General features: G+C 43.1%; 1 long non-coding RNA gene across 1 annotated transcript in view; it reads left to right on the forward strand.

Annotated features, from left to right (window-relative positions):
• Positions 1-19809, forward strand: part of LOC139672757 (uncharacterized) — a 97427-nt gene that overhangs the window by 49868 nt on the left and 27750 nt on the right. The window contains exon 2 of the long non-coding RNA XR_011697977.1: positions 8791-9055. This is a non-coding gene — a long non-coding RNA (uncharacterized lncRNA). The remainder of the gene's footprint in view (positions 1-8790; positions 9056-19809) is intronic.

A 19809-nucleotide genomic window follows, 5' to 3' on the forward strand; every position in this document is an offset into this window, starting at 1 on the left:
TTTTTTTTTCACGTGAACACACCGGACGGCCTATTCTCCATGTAGTCCAAATAATTCCCAGCCACATAATTAAAGGGGGAAAAAAAAAATCCAAAATTAAACATTTTTGTCATACTTCAAAAGTCAGCCTCAGACCCGGGCAATGGCGCTAACCCGGCGGCTGCCAAAACAATCAGCCCCTGTTGTCAGTAGGGGGACATTCTCCCCAACCAACCGCCTGAACAACAAGTCCACTGAGCAAAATGTGCAAAAAATTCTCAATTAGTTGTCTTTATTTAGTGAACACTATGGGGTCCTCAACGGCGCTATAGAATTATGGCAGGAAAGCTGAGCTCTTCAGTGCCTTATTAGCATTCTCCGAGGGTTGGAGTGCTGCTGGTGGCAGACTGGTGCCTCCAAGAGCTGGTGGTGGGACCCCAGCACTCCTTTGGTTTTGTCCTTTTGTCCTTCCCAGCCAGCAGGAAGTACAGCCCCGTGTCCAGGGTATTCTGGGATACCATCGCCTCATTCAACACTCGCAGGACCAGCAGCTTTTGTCAGTGGCCATGAGCATCCTTCTGGCCTGGAAAGCAAAATCTCTGGGTTTGCCATTAGAAACCCAACTGTTAGAAAGTGGATTTGCTCCCTCCTCCCTCCTCTCCCCATCAGCCTTCCCAAATGAACATCCCCCATCAATGGGCTGAGGCTGAAGAACCCAAATGTGATGCTGCCATCCTATTAAATTACATCCGATGTTATCGACAACTCGCTTCAATGTTGAAGCAGAAGAAGACAAATAGGGGTAAATGGAAGCAGCCCCCTGACCAATTCTTATCTTAATTTAAATGTAAAGTGATTTTTTTTTTAAATAAAAGAGAGAGAGGGGGAGCAAAAAAAGTTGGGTAGCAAGTGCTAGAAATGTCTTTTCCAAGAAAGAGGGTATTTGCTGCTTTAGGGAAAACACTATCATTGACTAAATTAACAAGTTGTCTTATCAACTGCCATAAGCCTTGAAGTCTAATTAATTTAGTACTGATCAATAGCCTTGAATGAAGCATTGATTTCTGCAGCTTTCCAGGGTTACAACAGAAACACATTCCCTGCTCCTGCACACTTCTCTTGTAGGGACCATTCATTTGTGCCAGTAACACTCATGGCCCTCTCTTCAACACCCAGCAAGCATTTTAGGAATTAAATTCCATGAGAGACTTGATTAAAATAAAATATTCCAAAGAAAGAAACAAAGTGGCATGATGAGGGATCCTGGGAAATGGTTCTACTTGGAGTTAAATTCTGCTATAAGAATCTGCCTAAGAGGAAAAAGGTTCAGTAGCAGATCATGAATTGGTGTAAAGCTTGGCAGAGACATCAGTGGGGTTTTCCTCATTGGTACCCACCAAAGAGTTGACTTCTTGGACACATGCAATGGACTGAGCAGTAGGATCCCTGCTCTGCTTTAATGATAGAGATCTATGGCTCTCTGAATAGCATGTTAAAAAAGTTACAATATCCAGCCCTCCACAGTCATTAAAATAAGAGCAAAATCACTAGACACTAACAGGTGAGCCTAAAATTGAAGTTGTTCAACTGATATGGACATATTCAATCTGCCATCCAGAGATGTACCATGGCAGCCCATGAAAAACACTTCCATGGGGCAGAGAAGACTTAGAGGACAGTGGCTTAAATTTCTTGAGAAAGGAAAAGGAGACACTGGAGGAGTGCACAGTGTTGATGATGTTGATGAAGAGGGTCTCAAGATCCCCACTGTGATTTGGTTTCAGACCCAAAATGGTGTGTCCCCAACACTGTGCCAAGATGTACAAACCCATGGACTCGAGTCCTCCCAGACGGAGGAGGCACCATCAGCTGTGACTCTTTTGTGCCATCCTTGCCCGAGGTGGATGTGGGCTGGTCTCCCCCAGGGAAATGGGCTCATTATTCATGTCTACAAGCCCAGGGGAGAGCATCCCATCTGCCAGAATGAAGCCTTGGGGTTAAAGTCTGGCCTGGGCTATGTCCGTGTGGTGCTTTGCCTTTGGTGTCACAACCCAGAGCCAGGGCATGGAGCTTCCTCGGTTTGTCAAAATCACTCATGGCCAAATCCATCTGGATAAAATGAAGGAGAAAGATGCATTTGGAAGATGGAGTTGCCTGTCTTGCATCTAATTGGAAGTGCTCTGGCAGCTGAGGTTTAGGACAGATCAGAATCAGGCCCTAATTGCTTACAAATTAGCTGAAATTCCAAACCTGCACTAGCAGGAGGAGCCAAGCATCGTGACAGGTCTCCTCCAAACCCTTCACCTCCACCATCCTGCTTGGCTGAGGCACATCATTCATTCTATTTCTTTATTCCATGTGTTCTTCTGGGGAAAAAGCCACAAACCCCCAAATCCTATGGACAAAAATAAAAAAGGGGAGGGAGGAGGAAATTACAATAGTAAAAATTCGACACCACAGAAGAATTACATTTAACCTTTACAAAATTTGGCCCTTTTAACTCCAAGTTAAAAAAAAGAAACCAAAAAAACCCCACCACAAAAGTGCCTCTCCTGGTCTGTTTGGGGGCCTCCATGAGTTTCCATAGCACTTTACAAAAGATCTTTATTGAAGAAAAGATTGGACAAACTTTCCTTATATGTGTGGCCCTAGTCATTAATTGCCCCTGTCTTCTTTACCAAGGCCTTATTCCTATGTAAATACCCTTGCATAATGTTACAGGCTATTGTCAGGCCAGCGCCAGTCAGTCGCCACTTATATGCATTTTTATTTCAATCCGCTGCGCCGGAGAATGAAAAGATGTCTGGACTTAAGCTGTTTACCAACTGGGCCAAAGCTGCAGTGTGGAAGAACTGAAGAAAGCACCAGGCAACTGCAGGAACAGACTTGGACAATGCAAGCAGCCATTTTCAGTTGAGTTATTAACCTACCCTGAAACTCTTCTAATCTACGCCTTTTTTAAAGAACAAATGTACTGAACCAAACATGAATGAGCCAGGACTATTAAGAGAGAAATCCTCTAAAGGACTATTGAGCGCAACATAGGTTTGTAATCATTTTGTCTCAGTTGCCTGCTACCAACATTATCAATGATGAAAATGCTTGCTCAGTTGTGGGGGATTGTCTCGTAATTAAATGACAGCGCCGTACTGTAAAAGAACATGCAGAAACACAGGAGATACCGAGGGCTTTCAAACGAGCCGCTCGGAGAAAGGACTCGGAATGGGCATGGATTACAAACCAACTTGAAAAACCGAATTAAGGACATCGGGATCTTCCTTTTAAAACACAAGGACTTTTCTTAGGCTCGTCGGGGAAGGGAGAGTTGTGAAAACGGGCTCTGGTGCGCAGAACTCTTCAGATGAAAAGGAGCTAAAGTGTGTGGAGGGAGTTTTTTCTTCCAAAAATGGAAAATCAAACCCTCACATATGCTCGCAGAAAAAGGGAAGGGAAAAAACCTTATAAGTTTGCTGCAGGCAACATCTTTGTAGTGACTTAATGGCACTACAATCTACATAGTGTAGTATTAGCCTTAAGAAACTCTTGACTATTTGCATGCATATTAGAATCCAATGAGAGCTTAATAAGTGCATATATATGACAGAGGAAACATCTCATTGCATAGTTAAAGCTACAAAAAAACATTGAGGGAGGCAAAGTCTCAAGTTAATTACCATTACAATGCAATCAAGTACAGCAGTCATAGCTGAAATCCTTTTCTATTAAGACTGCTAGGCTCAACCTTGTCTCTGCAGGTCAGCTCCAGCACAGATAACCTTTCCAGCAGACAAATACATGTAAAATTGGCTCATCTAATTAAAAGCTCAGGGAGGTGTAGAAAAATACCAGCACATTGAGGCTGAGCAAATCACAGAGTACCCCCTCCAGCTGGATGAAGCTACAATATGTGGCTGCTGTTTGTTCTGGAAGGAAACTGAGTCACTTACCATTTCAATAGGTTAATCAATTGACAATTAAACGGAGAAATTGGTTAACTCCGCAACAATTAACATGACACTCTATTAAGCACACTTTCTAATTGCCACAGCTGCAAGTGAAAATTAACGTCTGTGTCAAAGAGGTTGGGCTGTTCCTGATGGTGGCAAGGTAATAAAAGTAGCTTCAAAAGCCTGGTGTTCATTTTAGACCCCTAAGCACAGTAGGGAAAGGGCACAGTGCTGAGCTCTATGGTTAGATACAGAGGGCCACATGTGTTTATTGTGTGTGTGTGCATCCATAGGGCTGCTAACATACACTTATGTATGTGCACATATCCCTGGGATAACGCTGATCCCTTTAAAACGACTTTTAAAATCAACTGTAAACTTCTTTGACTATGAAAGATCCGTAATACACATGTAGAGTATGCAAATAGTGTGTGCATCATTAAAGACATTCATGGAAGTTTATTCTCTGGAAGTGTGGGTTGGATGAGGCTTGGAGCATCCTGATCTAGTGGAAGGTGTCCCTGCCCATGAGAGAGGGGTGGAACAGATGAGCTTTAAGGTCACTTCCATCCCAAACCGTTCTATGACTCCCTGGAAAGACACATAATTACAGCCACCCCCTTGCTCAAAGGGTAAGAAGGAAATTAAAGCAACCAAATAGTCCAAGGTCTACAGAACTGGCATTTTGATGGCAATTTAGAAAGGTCTGGTTTGAAGAAATTATTTAGTTGAGTTGAATACCTGGCCAGGAATCAGAGCCCTTCCAAAGTCAATGGAGACATCATCTTTGCTTTTCTCAGGACAGAAATATTTGATTTATACCAAAAGGTGTCAAGCTATGCAGGTTCAGTTCCAAATTCCTCTGTGCTGCTCCTGGATGCTTTGGTGGAAGTGCAAATAAAATATTTTTACCTGACACAGACAGCACCACTTGCTTCAGAAACAATAGTGGTGGGACCAGATTTTCTCTGGACTGTGTGTCCAGAGTGGATGCTCAGAAGTGGCCGCTGTGCTCAGGTCTTGGGTTGTTTCTCAAGAAGTCACTGAATTCTTCATTTGGTAACCTTTAATCTCTGTTTGTCCACACTAGAAAATCAGTAGTCTGAAGGTCCATCAGAGCTCTTCTTCTGGTCAAAACACAGACATCCAGAATGTGGAGGTGATGCTGTTCTGGAGAAGCCTCATCTCCATTTAGGTGCCTTTTCTGGTTCTCAGCAATCTGCAGGAATGTGGTTGCATCTTTTGGGTCTTGTGGATCCACCTGTATCATGTGCAGGGGGTGGAGAACAAGAGCGTAAGACATCCTTGCATTTTACTCCTGCTTTCCATCTGTTTTCTGCAGGTGAGGTGGGAGGTATCATGAGTGAAATAGGGTAAGAGGATAGAATAGAATAGAATAGAATAGAATAGAATAGAATAGAATAGAATAGAATAGAATAGAATAGAATAGTGTAGAATAGAGTAGAATAGTGTAGAATAGAATAGAATAGTGTAGAATAGAATAGAATAGAATAGAATAGTGTAGAATAGAATAGTGTAGAATAGAATAGAATAGAATAGAATAGAATAGAATAGAATAGTGTAGAATAGAGTAGAATAGTGTAGAATAGAATAGAATAGAATAGAATAGAATAGAATAGAATAGCACGAGTTGGAATAGACCTACAAGGATTAAGTCCAACTCCTGGCCCTGCACAGACACCCCAGCAGTCCCACCCTGTCCCTGTCCCATTGTCCAAACCCTCCTGGAGCTCTGGCAGCCTTGGGGCCGTGCCCACTGCCCTGGGGAGCCTGGTCAGTGCCCACCACCCTCTGGGGGAAGGACCTTTTCCTGATATTCAACCTGAACTCCCCTGACACAGTTTCATCCCAGGCCACTGCAGTCAGTCAGCTTAGGCTGGAACAATCTGTTCTCTACCAGAGATGGGGCCTCTATGTGGGACCCCAATACAAGAAGCCCTGCAGAGACTTGCAAGGACATAGCCAGGTTTTCCCACAGTACATTCTATTACTTCCAAGCTCTGCTGTGAAAGAAGCAAAGCTGTAAATCCTCAAAGCTAATAGTCTATAATAGTAATTATTTAGGTTTGGGTTTTTAAAAAATTATTATTTTGACCAAAAAAAACCCAGGGAAAGACAAAAGGTTACATCAGTAGCTGCTGTTCAGAGACCAAAGCATGGGAATTACAGATCTCTGCAATGAGATGAATTAAGCTAAAAGCCATATTAAGCAGTATTGCACATCTGCTGCATTTTCTAATTCCGTGTGTGTCCTTGCTGCTTATTGTTAAACTTGTTGTTGGGCTAATTGATAAAATCAAGCCCTAATATTTTAACTCAGCCTGAATTCTCAACAGGCTGCAGAACTCCTTCCAGTTTGGCTTTCCAGAAACTTGTATGGGATGACAGGATTGAATTTTCCTGGGCCAGCCAACGAGCTGTTTCGTTTCCTGGTGATGGAGAATTTAGATTTGTAACAGACAGAAGAGCCAAAGGGACAATGTCTGTTTATTTTCTTTGTGAACAAAGTCTGTTGAGGCAGCAGGGAGGAGAACAAGGTCTGCCAGGCTCTGCCATCCAGCCTTGGAGTACCTGCAGGAGAGGACTCCATGGGACACGGCGTGGATGTCTGATGTGCACAGAGATGTGTCATTTGAAGGGGCTGCTTGGCTGGCAACTGCCCAGAGAGCCCAGCAGAGCTGGTGGCAGCAGTTCAGGCTAAATAAATAGTGAGAAGTGAGAGATCAGGGTAAAATCCCAGCTCAGAGGAGTCTGCTGTTGGCTTTGCCAGGGCTGCACTCCTCCGCTGAGAAAACCCTCCTGGTTTTTTCAACCTTCCTTGGAGAAATATGCTGAGCAGGCAGTGCAAATCTGTGATGCAACACTGGAAAAACAGGAAAACCAAGAGCTTTCCCCGTTTTTTTCAGCATCAGAGTCTCTGATGCCACCCCTGCCCGAGTCGAGGGGAGGTTTGTCCCCAAGTGCCGTGGGTGTCATTGAACATATACTTCTAATTGCAGCTGCTTTCCCTCTAATTATAGCTCCGTTTGGTTAGGATTTTCCTCCAATCCCTCATTTCCCCTAAAGCAAACACCAGAGCACCAGAGTTGTAACCCCAGTGGGGACATTTATTAATAACCCCCTTGGCAAATAGGGAAAAAAATCATTACGCTGTATTAGGCACTAAAATATTTTCCCACTGCAAAGGCTAATTGATAAAACCAAGCAGACATTATGGGGCAATTAATGTTAAGATGAAAATAAACATGAGAGCAAAACAAAAACAGGCTGATGGGGAGTATTTTTTTCCTGGCTTTCAGGAGTTTCTTGTGAGTTAGAAACGAGATGCTGGTAAATAATCTGAGATTACCTACCTAGAAAAGAAGATATTAAATGCAGAATTGAAGGAAGGGATTCTTGTACATCTCTTCCAGTGAAAGTGGTTACAAGTCTTAAGGGAGTTTGTTGTCTTTCAAAAAAACTTTCTATTTTGAAATTTTCTGACCACTTTTCCTCTCCTGTGGCTGGAAGAGGCTTTTCTCCCCACTTCCCAGAACAGCTCCTTTTTCTGCACTTCACTGTAAAATTCAACCAACACCACCTAAGTGAGGTCACAGTCCAAGAGCAAACTCCATAATGGTGTCAGTTTAAATAACTACAAAGGGAAAAAAGAGGAAAAAAAAGATAATTTATCATGTGAAGTATTCCCTGTTACAGATTTAAAATGTGTGAAAGTTCTAGCAAGGAAAAATATTCAGGGGGAAGTAAAATCTGGCAAAACTCTGAACTTTTTCTGGAGGGATTCTCTTCTTATTTGTTATTTGTACAGCATCAAATGTCTTCTATCTTAACCTATGTCCAGGTCTTCCAGCTGGGAGTACAAATCAAACAGGGAATGACCAGGAAAGAAGGACACACTGGTCCAGTCACACAGTCCATGCACTAACTCTGGGATAGGGAAGGGGATAATGAAGACACAGACAAACAAGACACCTCCTGCCTGATATTTTATTCATTCATCAAACAATATTACATATTCCCATCGATGCAGGCAGTGGGAATTTTGCAGGGCTGATTAAAGCCAGGCAGAAGGGAAAGAAGCAAAATAAACTCCTTGCTGACCAGCAGGTTTTATTTTAGCCATATTGGTAAATTTTTATTTTTGGTGAGTAAGGTTCTCTAGCATCTCAGAGCACAGTGCAAGTCCTGCATAAACAGGTGGTGGATGCAAGAAATCCTTCTCTTAATTCCTGCCCATCCAGCATTCTAAAAAAGTCACAATACCATGTTTTTAAAATGAAAATAATAAAAAAGATTGGATGCATCCATCCTATCCCTATTTGAGGATTGTACACAGACTGACAGAGAGGACTTGCCTTCTGCCTATCACAGCAGAGGTTTTTGGGTGTTTCTTGGCAAAATTCCTCCCATGCCTGCTGGGACAAGCCATGTCATCTTCTAACCTTAGGAGGACTCCTGTGGGTATTGTGGGTCAGGTCTGTGTGTTGTTGTGCTGCCAAGCAGGTCCCGAGGGACTTGTCTGTGCCGCATCCAGGGTGGGGCGGGACCTTTTAACCAGGCGCTTCTTGACCCGTGATGAGCAGCTGGCCATTCCTGGAGTCAGCAGCCCAGAGGTAAACAGCTCTTGAAAGGAAGATGCCTCTTTAACAGGCTGTGTTCAGGAGGGGGTGGCATGTCCTCAGGCTGCCTGGGGGCAAACACACCTGCCCATTTACCTGGCACCCAGCTGGGATCGTGCTTTGCTTCCTATCACATGTCAGGGGCAACAGTTCGTGGTGGGCTGTGGGCTGAAGATTTTAAGACACTTATTTACTCACTGTCCTTTCACTCACCTTTCTCATAGAGGCCGTGGGGGTCTTGGCCCTCCTGAAATATCTGAACTGGTGGCACAGCTGCATTCCCTGGAAAGAGAAGCCAACATGGAGAACCAAAGCTGAAGGCAGGATTGAAATCTTCACTCCATTATGTGCTGGTGCAGATTGAGGGAATGTCATGGTGGCAGCTTATCCAACTCAACTCACTTTGGAAGGGACTTTGGAGGGTCTCCCAGGCCATCCTCATTCATTTTGTGGATCCAAGTCACCACTTGCTCAGAGATCAGCGTTGGGGTGAGTGTTAAATGGGTTGTACTGATGGCATCAGCTGGGCTCTGTTGCTCTGTGCTCTCAGATGCTCTGAGTTTTCAGAGGATGGGGTACAACATGAGGGACAAGGTGGGACAGAAGGAATGAACTGGACATGGATGTTCCTCCTACCAAATCAGCTGGAAATTGGTCATCCCAGTGTGACATCCTAGATATGGAATAAGGATAACGGATTAGAGATTTTGTTTGTTTTATACATCTACAACTCAGATGAGGTCTTAGCCCATATGGTTGGGGGAAAAATTGAAACTATGATGTTCAAACTTCAGGAAATACTTAAAAGCTCTTTAACTCTTTAGCAAAGCTCAGTTGTAGAATTAATTAATAAAAAAATAGAAGTCAAAGTATAATCTTTTGTGTCAGGGAAGGGAGAAACTGTGAGCAGAGCAGGGGAGTGCTCAGTGTTTTCAGGTGTTGAGGAGCAAGAGTGGTGAGTGGTGATACCCCTGGGTGGCCCTTCAGGCTGATATTTCTTTTCTTTTTCCCTTTTATCTCTGCATTGCCATGGCTTTCATGCTGTCCTTCACTCTTGCTCAGCCCTCATATATCAAATGTGGACACTTTCTCCCCTTCTTCCTGGGATCTTCAATAAGACCTGGAAGAAGTAATTGCACAAAATCTCTCCCATGCTCTGCTGCTGCCTTTGCTGTGCAAGAGAAGAGCTTTGAAAGTGTGGACCCTTTCAGCTCTGCCTATAGCAAGGGCAGGACCTTTCCCAAGTTGGAAATGGCCTCAGCTCTATTCAGACCTCCACCACTGGATCTCCAAGTGGTAAGCAGGGTGGTTAAGGGAAGACAAGACATTTCTCACACAGTCTCTCCTGTAGCTCTACTACTAATAAAAGTTGAACTTGATGATCTTGGAGGTCTTTCCCAGCCTTAATGATTCCATGATTCTAATGCTTGGTTGGAACTCACCCCTCCCCTTAATATTTTTCTCTTCTAAGAGTTTGCTGCAATTTTTACCCCCTTCTCAGTTTGTGCCATGTTTATCCACCCTTTCTTTCCCCACTTAGGACATTTATCCAGGCTTGTACCCTCAAGAGACAGGTGATTCCACCCCAGTGATCTCCCACCACTCCTGAGCAGTTTCACACTTTGCTCCCTCTGTAACACTGAACCTGTCTCACCTTCACTTGTGGGGGTCATTCCTTGATGGTCTCAGCTTTAGAGTCAATAATAAGACAAGCCCAAGCCTGGGATTTCATCCCATACATGAGCAAAGGAAACTCAATCTGAACATTGGAAAACCTGGTTTTGCCATGAGGGTGATTGACAACTGGATCAGGCTGCCCAGAGAAGCTGTGGAATCTACATCTGTGGAGATACTTAAAGTCAGGTTGGACATGATCTTGGGCAGCCTGAGCTGCTCGTGGACAACCATGCCAACTTCAACACTTATTTGAGCCTGTGAACCTCAATCCTTGGATATTTTGCAGTCTCTAAACCATGGAATCACCGAATCACAGAATGGTTGGGTGGGTTGGAAGGGACCTTAAGGACCACTTTGCTCAAGGCCCCATTCAGGCTGCTTTTGAACACCTCCAGGGATGGGGCAGCCACAGCTTCTCTGGACAATTGGTCTCTCCTTACTCTTTCTCCCCACTTTCTCCCACTCCTGGCTTTTCTGTTTCTGACTCCCACTGGAAGCTCTCTGTTCTTTTCATGTCCCATCACTTACCTCCTGCCTCTCCGGCCTCTTAGACACAATTTTAGATTTGTTTGTGGTGCCTATTTTTTTCCAGTGATCTTCCCAGCTCTTCAGAGCAAAGTAAGAGGATCTAAGCAAGACCAGGAAAGCATTATCACAAACACAATTTATTATGTAGAAATGGTGCTCCACAGTTAATACACAGCACTCACACTTTTCCCTACTCATTGCAGGGGAGTTGGATTTCATGACCTTTAAAGGTTCCTTCCAACCCAATTTTTTCTATGACTCTTGGACTGCCAAAAGGCCCTTGCTTTAAAAATCAGTGGCCAGTATACCTAATGTGATATTCATGTGGGGGTCTGCTCCATAAAACAGCCAAAGGTCTGGAGCAGAGTTTTGGGAATGTGGCTCCATGCCTGAGCTCATTCTCTTTGGTAACTGGACATCAAGAGAACACCATCATGGTGCAAAGTCACCTTGGCCATAGGTGAGGGTGCCCTGCTGAGGGCTGGGGACAGGAGGAGGGCACCTGCATTTCATTTGGCCATCTCTCTACTTAGGGCACAGGGATATTTGTGCTGCTTTGTTGTGCCTGGAACCCAAACCAAGAACGTTTTTAGGATGCTAATGGAAGTGGAAGAATTTATTTAGTCAAGCTATTAGTATTTTGGGCTATTTCTGTGCTGTCTTATCCCCTCAAAAAGCTCCAGACTGCTTAAAATACTCAATATTTAGAAAAGCTTGTTTCATCTTTCTTGTCTTGTGTTATTGGTGTGGAATATTCCCTTCTTAAGCACACTGCAATAATATTAGATAATTACTTAGCTCATTTTTCTATATGGGTTTTGGTAATTCATAATTGTCTCAGAGCTGAGGAAATGTTTCCTTTAAGAAGGTTAAACAAAGAGTTTATTGACATTAGTGAAGATTGGTTAAAGAAAACATTATTAAATAAAAGGAGCTTTATTTAAACACTAAATTAATCATTTAAAGGCAAATTAGAGGTCGTAACTCCTCCTAAATAAATAATGTTAAGCAATAATTAGATATCCATTTTAGATTACAGGCAAGCACTTGGGTTCAGTGGGCTGAAAAACAAGTTTCTTCTCATCTCTTCAAATTTGTTCAATATACATAATTAAAGCAAACCACTGCCCCGCTTAAATTTTCCATTCTGAGATTAAAAAAAGATTCCGTTTGTAACTGTGTGTCATATTCGCCATTAGATGATAAAACATCTTGAAAGCTTCACTTTCATGTAAACAGAAGAAAAGATGAGAGCATCCAGAGAGATCCCCGGCAGTGGAAATCGATTCTCCTGAGCTACTGGTTACAGTTATCAATCTTATCAAACAGGCCGATGCATGAGTGCCCTCAGCCACCTGGGTTTGTATGATCTCCCTTTGCCAGAGTTAACCTTCCCCACGTTCCTGCGTGTGCCATGTGCACTATCTGGGCTATAATTACACTCCCTTTCATTAGCTCTCTTAGTCATCTCTTAAGTGTGAGATAAAATTAAAGAAACCACTTTCCCTTCTCATTTCGTTACTTTTTTTTAAATTTCATTTAATAATTTTTTTTTGTAGGCTCTCAGTAGTTTCATTAGTGGTTTCCTACAAATAGGAACAAAGTTCCCCCTTATCATCCTCTTTTCAAAGAGGGATTCAGGACAGGGAGTCACAAACTGAGCATCCCACACCTCACCGCCGCTGGGTTTGCATCAGACCTCCTCAAAGTGATGGTGGCTGCTGGGTGTTGACAGGGGCCACACCAGCACCCTCCAGAACATTCCATGGGCTCTGCTGGCCCTGCTGCCAGCCAGCTGAATAAAAAGCGCTGGGAATTTTTGTCTGCCGTGGTACAGGAGTTAAGGAATCAGATTAATGAGAGCTGACGTTAGCGCTGATAAATAACGACACCTCCGAAAGCAGCCTCGGCGGCCGATGGAACATCAAACAGCCCAGCAGATTTCACTCTCTATTAAGGGATTGCCCTGCAAAGAAGCAGGAATGGTGGTGAGGAGAAAGCTGGATGCCCTGGCAATATTTTCCATGAATCTCCCACCCATGGATGAGGGTTTTTTGCACTGAGTTGCTCTGCTGTGGTGTTTGCCACCTTTGATTTTAGGCTGATACCGGCAATGTTGAAATGATGCTGCATTGTAGAGGTTGAGGGAATATTGCCTGGCTAATTGTCATCCCTAATTGCACCCTCCTCGTTAGTTTGGCCTCCAGTTGTCTCCCACACCTCTGCCTGCCACCCTTCTCATCCCCCTTGCATTACTGTGACTCAGGTGAATAGAACTTTGCATTTACCAAAATATACAGGTCATCTCTTTTCTTGCTGCTTCCTTTTCTCTTATTTGAAAATGAAAACGGCAGATTCTGGAGACATTTTTAACCCCTGCACACGTGATCTCGTGCCTCACACAGATCTTCAGGGTCTGCAGCAGTGGTAGGGATTGTGGATTTCCTTTAAATCCATGTTCTAGGAAGAATAACCTCGCAGGGAAAAGTTGTTTTGTGCAACCTCGGTATCTCTCATTAGCTACTGCACACAAAGGAATGAAACAGGACTTTCCTGATTATTTTAGTGTTTTTTTCCCCCTTAACTACTGAATTTACACACAAAAAAAGAAAGGCACTTTGTATTTAAGGTTAATCAAGTTTCAGTACAATTTTTTACAAACTGGAATCACACTAATCTTTTTTTTCTTGCTCTAATGTGTGGCTGTTGAAATCCTTAGCTGTGATAAATTAAGCTACTTATTAATCTAATTATCGTACATTCATCCTAGAAACTTTCATGTGACTTGAAAAGGCTATTCAACCTTTTCCCTCCCCTCCTAGAAAGGGCTCAACCTTGCACCAATTAAGATCATTCTGAAGTAATGCTTTAAAAAAGCTTTCTTTAATCACCCAGTGGAACATGGGCTGATGGTAAGCAAACTAAAAGCTGTGAGAAAAGTTTACCTTACCTTTAACTCTGGACATTTTTGAGTTGGAAAGGGAAGGTCTAATTGTGGTGTTCTTCTCTTCCTCCTTTTCTCTGGTTTCCTAAATAAATCTATAAAATTATTTAGTGAGAAAAGCTGTGACTGACACCGCTGGCTTTTCTCTGAGCGTCGCAAAGAACAAGATGGGAAGATGTGCTCAAACAAAACCCGTGAAGCCCAATTCACTGTTGGGTTAATGAGAAGTTTTTGACTCCCAGATTATTGATTAACCATCCAGATTTTATAGATATTGCTTTGTTTTAAAGCCTTATCTATCTATATGAAAACATCCTGATTCCCAAGTACCTAATGGATTAAAAAAGGAGGAATAAAACCCCCCCGAGAATGGAAAAGAAATAGGTTGCAAGTGTATCCTCTCTTAGACATCCATTCATCGCCAAATGGTTTTGTTACTTTTTCTTAATAACCACATAAATGGAGCTATTTTATATTCAAATTAAACTAGGTATTAATTTGAATGCAAAGCAGCTCAGTTTGTGCCGTTTCAATGACAGGTTTACCCCCAGACAGAATTTCTGAACAGCCCGATGTGGGGGAAGTCGACTCCTGCTCCTCACCCCCTCTCCGTGCCTTGCAAACTTGCTAACTGTGAATAGTTTTTGAAGTGAAGATTAAAAGAGTGGAATTATAAAGTATAATTACATTTTATTGAAACTCTAGAAATCAGAAAAAAATTCAGCAGGAAACTTTTAGTGAAACATGATGTGTTGTCATTATCATTAAAAGATAAAAGTTCCATACTGTTTTTATCTGTTTATTTGGAAGAAATCCAGCCTTTGCAGTTACGCAGGAAACAAAAAACTGGAATGCAGGAGTAATTATTAAAACTGTGTGATTTGTTATCTCAGCTACTGTCTTTCCAAATGGTAATGCGATATCAGCAGCTGCAGACGGTCGCTGATTTCCTCTATTAGTAAACAAGTGCTTTGGAGACCTGTGTGAGGCACTTTAAGCCCACTACTCCCCGAAGTGCTGTCAGGCTTAACTACTAATCCATGGTATTTCAGAGCACTGGAAATTCATCTTTATAAAACCTGAACAAAAAAGGGAAAAAGCCTGGAGGGCAGGAGCTCCCTCTGGTGAGACAAATGACATGTTCATTTATTAATGAAACAATAACCCTGGAAAGAGGATCAAAGCACATTCCATCCTCACTTTACAATCCCCAATTTTCTCAGGCCATACCATTTAATTGAGCCATGACAATGGAATACTTAATTGTTGCGTTAAAGTTTGAAGAAGCGACTTCTTCAGAATCAATGTTCATTTCTGGATTATGACAGTATAATGTCTCCAGCTTGTAGCTGCTGGAATTTTATTTACTCTCTGCCTTTTATGCAGAGAGAGAGAGAGAGAAAGAGCTCATTTTATTCCTTTACCAAAGGCCTCTTATCCCTACCCATGAGCAGGGCTCTCTGTACCTGTACTGTAGGTAAAGCCTGGCTGTTGGCCCATGGCCATGCTAAGGTTGTGCCTGGGGTGACAAGGCTGGGGGAAAGTTCTATGGCAGAAGGAGAAATGCAGGGGGTGCAGAACCTTGGAAAGGCAAAAAGACCTCCAACAATGCAGTTTTTGATTTAAGATTAAAGAAGAAGCTGAAATAGGGAGATGCCCTCTGTGAGCAGGTGTCTCTGTAGGCACCAGTGAGGTCCCAGAGCTCTCCACGGGATCCTCCAGCACTTGAAGCTCTGCTCCTACCTCACCACTTTCCTGAATCCAGGCCACAGGCAGGTCCTACTCCATCCTAATTCCAATACTGCCTAGTGCCACCCCTCACTGAGCACGTCTATGATTGCATTTCCACCTTGCTTTGCCTACACTTTCCTTTCTCCCAATACTTAAACCAAATAGATGCCTCTATTTTTGGGAATGCTTAAAGGGCTTTTGATTCTCACCCTGATTTCAGATAGGCCCCCTGGTTTTTTTCCTGAGGGCTCACATTGTCTATCACCAAAGTTCTGAGGCAAAATGACCATCCTCCTGCTTTTGTGCCTGGCTGCTTCTGGGATCCCCAACATTTTAAAAGAGGTGCTCAAGATAAAAGCCAGGTTTCCAAAAAGAACAGAATATCTTCTGAAATGAATACATGTCACATCTGTCTCTCCAAGCGTCCTTTCCCTGCCATCTGATTTTATCAAAGTTCTTATTGGTGACTCACTTCATATAATTGATATTTACTGACTCAGTATCCAGCAGTGATTGACTACATTATTTTTCTTTAACCTGATTTTAACTTAAATGCCATTTTCTGGGTGCCTGTAAAGAAGCAGCTAGAAAGGCTATCGCGCACGAGTGTCTGCTACCTTTAAATTAATACATTATGCTTTATTAATTCTTCTTATGACATGTATTATAATACACTTGCATGTACATAGTGCCTACCGTATAAGAACCCTGAGGCACTTACAAACATTAACTAAGCCTTACAATCTTCTTACTTTGGGTAAACAGGGACAGAGGGAGGTTAAGTCTGTCATCCTGACAGCTCTGCACAGAGCTGGGCACAGAACTGCTGTATCCTGACACCTTGGAGGCTCTGGGGAGTTCACAGTCCCTGTAGGATGGGTATTGCTCCCCTCAAAGGGTGGCTATTGCACCCCATAGCATGGCTAGTGCTCCCCATTCCTCCATGTGTGGTGGAGGTGGTTTGCAGTACTGGGAAAATGGGTCAGCATCCCAAAGGAATCATAGGTGCTTTGCCTGTACTTACTCATGTTTCCCCTCCATCCTTATCTGACTCAAGCAATGACCTAGATGTTGGCTATGCAAGAAGTGAGTAAACCCTGGTTGCTCAGAAGAACTACAAATTCTTAGGGTTGCCTCAAAGGGCATAACAGAGAAGGACAGAGCTTTTTGAGAAATCCACTAAAGCAACAGGTCACCCCCGGGGAGTGTCAGTGTGCCCTAAAGGCACTGAAATGTCTCCAGGATTTAATAGAAAATATGACCCATTCCCTTTTTCTGTACTAAACACTAAGTACTGAATTAGAAATGGGGTGGGATGGGCACCCTTTGGTACTTAAGCATCATAGGATACATAATGCTCTTTAAAAAATATATCACTCTGCAGGGTGTAGTCCAGAGGGTCCCTCCATGCAGGTCAGGTGAAGTCCCATTGCATTCCTGACATGGAAATGAGCAGATGAGGAAATCTGAGTACATGAATTGTATAACAAAGCCCAAAAGGACTCTATTTTTTTTTCCCTTGGAGTATTAAGAAATCTGTGCAAAAATCCCCTGCCTTCCGGAGGGCACTTCGTGACAAGCACTGTGCTATTTCCAGTGTTCCTGCGAGCTGCTGTCCCGTCATTTCTTTCCCTCTGCGTGTCCCACAGCAGGGCTTGGCTGACCCATCCCTTCAGGATGGGTATCAGGATACCTCAAATCTCTGGTGGCAGGAACCAAAGAGAATAAAACCCACTCTGGACTCTGTGCAAGGCCACGCGGGGCTGGTCCTGAGCTGCCCATGGGGACATCTCTGGTGTTACCACATAGACCCTTCCACGCTTGGGTTTCTCCTTCCACCAGCAATAATTGTTTAGTTTTGCCCAAATAATAAGAGGAAAGGCCACTTTGGAGAGAAACATTGAAAGGAATGAATATCCCTTCCTCTCATGAGTGGCTGGGACAGGAGAGGGAACCCATGCCAGGGGCTTGGAGAGGAGGGTGAAGCCTGACCGGCAGCACGGGCTAAGTCCTTCCGTCCCAGCTTGCGTAGGTGAACTCGGCTCCTCCTGCCCTGCCCCTTACCTATTGAGTCCCTGGAATCCGATTACTGAGCCAGGCCAGCAGTACGTGCAGCCAAGCAATTACAGTGGGTTTCCTCCACTGCAGCTCGGCGGGTTCCGCGCTCGAGGTTTAGAGCAAAACAGAATTTTAAGACAAAAAAAGAAGTGCTTGATGATATTGGTATTACGGAGACGGCTTACAGTGCTGGATATTAATGTTCTGTTCAGTAGTGATTAAGGGTTCCAGTTGAGACTGGATGATTTATTATGTTTTATTGAGATATAATAAGAGCTGGGAAACGGAGGGAATGGGAAAAGACAGAGAGGGGAGGTGTGGTGGTGCCTGTGTTACAGCTGGGGAGCTGAGGTGTGGGGGGAATAATCTCTGCTCCTGCAAGGATGTGCTGCTGCCCTTGCATTCATGTCCAACCCAGAACGTTTATGATTCACTGATACACAATACAATATGATAGAATATGATACAATATTCTGCATGCACAAAATGAAACATGTGGCCATCTCTGGCAATGACACCAAAGAAGTTCAACCAAGGTCACAGCATGGAAGAGAAGAAACCCCTGGGCCTTAACCAGAGCATTCCTATCCTCCCTTGGCTGGACCCCTGAGCTTTCCCATCCTGGAATGGGTTTTAATGCTGTTCCCATTTGGGCAGCACCCAGGGAGGTTTTGGCCAGTTGGCTTGGGAGTGGGGCATGGCAAAGGCATAACTTTCCAGCAGGGAACAGGTGAGCTTTTGGAACTGCAGAGGAAATGTTTTCTTGCACAAGTTTAAGATAATAAACTCAACGGAGTGAGCAGACACCAGGAAGAAATATTTAATTATCCTTCTCACCATTATGAGGAACTTCTGCCACTCTTCAGGTTATTATACAGTAAATAACCAGTTTTCTAAAGGACAGAGCTGTTTTAATTATATGACAATGAATGCATAATTATTATGTTTGTTAGGAATGAATCACAAGACAACAGACTTGATATTGCTGCTCTAGTTAGTGCATCTTAATTACTTTTTCATTTATTTTGCATATAAAAGCTATTTGCTAATTGTCTTTGCTGTAAATATGCAAAATATAATTAGTCATTCATAATTCTTTATGTGTTATCTAACTGTACATTTGTTACTGAGGAATGTATATTAAAGTTTGCATATTTAATGGGGTTTTGTGGCATAGAATATTTTTGTACAAAGTTTTTAGGAAATATTAGACACATCATTTAAACCTTCTTTTAACCCCTTTTCCTATGCAAACTAATGTTTCCCAGAAAGACTAGATATTGATAAATTAAACCCCCTGGAAATCCATTTCTGTTTTCTGAGCATACAATATAAATCCAGTGCTGATGATATGAAATGCCTCTTGGTCTCAAACTGAAACCAGAGAGATTAGAGCCTGTTAAAAGTATTATTGCAGGTTGGTCTCTACAGTGAATTTCAACAGCAAGTGGAGAGTTGCAAATGCATTTGAGTCCTAAAGCAAGACCAAGTGCATTTCTGTTGGTGTGGGTGGGTTACTGGGATGGTCTGAAGGCTCCGATGGCAGTATGTGGTTTAGATGCTGTTGATCAGAGCTCATCATAGAGCTATTGAGCTTTTGTGAAACAATAAAATAAACCAGACTTCAAATCTTAGTTTTGCTCTTTAGTTCTGGCACTTGTTGGATCTCTCCTTAGTTGCAGTGCCCGCCCTGAGCTGGAGAACCACTGTGCCTTTCCTTCTTTATGCCTTTTTTCCCCAAGGCTCAGGCTGGTTTCATCTGTAATTAGCGCTCCGTAAGGCAGTTCCCGGGAATGTTTTACCTTGTGATTAGATTCATAGCAGAGATTGACTGGTTAAAATGGGCTGTGTGTCTCTGGAAGTTGAATTAAAGTCCAGGTCTCGAGGACCTCGGCAGATAATCACACATTATCTGCTCCCTCGTCGCGGCGAAGCGCTGCCGGTTCACTCTCCCCATGCATGTCACATTCTCCATTTTTTCATCTCAAACATTTGATTTCCTATCCGGTTGTACTGTTAATCCTATGTCATGACACTCCTATTCACTCCTGCTTTTCAACTGAAAGCAGCTTCCTATGAAGATAAAGCTAGGTAAAATCTATTGTGGAGGGAAGAATAACTTGAATGCAGCTATCATATCGAAAAGAAAACACACTCCTCCGCTCTTCACCCTTTAGATGCTCTGAATACTTTTCTTAATGATGAAGTCAAATAGAATCACCACTGAGAATACAAGCCATGGGTATTTTTTTTTCCCCCCTTCAGAAGTAATCCCCCCCTGTAATTCTGTAATTGTTCTTATTTA

The sequence above is a fragment of the Pithys albifrons genome, chromosome 6 (assembly GCF_047495875.1).
Source record: "Pithys albifrons albifrons isolate INPA30051 chromosome 6, PitAlb_v1, whole genome shotgun sequence".
NCBI classification, from domain to species: domain Eukaryota; kingdom Metazoa; phylum Chordata; class Aves; order Passeriformes; family Thamnophilidae; genus Pithys; species Pithys albifrons.